Source organism: Orycteropus afer, unplaced genomic scaffold, assembly GCF_000298275.1.
Source record: "Orycteropus afer afer isolate SDZICR_OR568_19922 unplaced genomic scaffold, OryAfe1.0 scaffold00093, whole genome shotgun sequence".
Classification (NCBI taxonomy): Eukaryota; Metazoa; Chordata; class Mammalia; order Tubulidentata; family Orycteropodidae; genus Orycteropus; species Orycteropus afer.
The window spans coordinates 6,049,879-6,050,836 of NW_006921680.1; positions in this window are offsets into that span (position 1 = coordinate 6,049,879).

Here is a 958-nt window from a genome sequence, read left to right on the forward strand (position 1 = left end):
ATGCTTGGTAGGGTGGAGGGTCGACAAAAGAGGGGAAGGCCTTCGACAAGATGGATTGACATGGTGTCTGCGATGATGGGCTCAAGCATAGCAGAGATCGTGGAGCTGGCACGGGATCAGGCAATGTTTCGTTCTGCTGCGCATGGGGTCACTTTGAGTAGGAAATGACTCGACGGCGCCAAACAACAACAACAAATTTGCCCCTAGTTATTCCTTGAGGAACTTTATAGTTTTAGGTTTCACAATTAAGTTTTGATCCATCTGGAGTTAGTTTTTGTGTATGGTGTGAGATACAGATCTTGTTTCATTTTTCTGCAAAAGCTTATCCAGTATTGCCAGCACCATTTATTAAACAAACATTCTCTTCTCCATTTAATGGATTTTGGCCCTTTGTCAAAGATCAGCTGGCCATATGTTGATGGATCCATTTCTGGGTTCTCAATTCTATTCCATTGGTCTGTGTGTCTGTCATTGTACCAATACCAGACAGTTTTGACTACTGTGTCTGTATAGTAGGTTTTGAGATCAAGCAGTGTGACATCTCTTACTTTGTTCTTCTTCAATAGTGCTTGGTTTATCTGAGGTCTCTTCCCTTTCCGTATAAAGTTAGTGATTGGTTTTTCAATATCTGTAAAAAATGTCGATGGGATCTGGATTGGGATTGCATTTAAGGTATAGATTGCTTTGGGTAAAATTGACATTTTCACACTATTCTATCTTACTATCCATGAGCATGGTATATTATTCCATTTATGTAGATCTCTTATGGTTTCTTGAAGTAGTTTTTTTTTTTTTTTTTTTTAATAGTTTTCTTTGTACAGGTCTTTTGTGTCCCTGGTAAAATTTATTTCCAAGTATTTTATTTTTTTGGTAGCTATTGTAAATGGTGGAGCTCTGGTAGCATAGTGGCTAAAGCACTTGACTGCTAACCAGAAGGCTGGCGGTTCAAACCCACCAG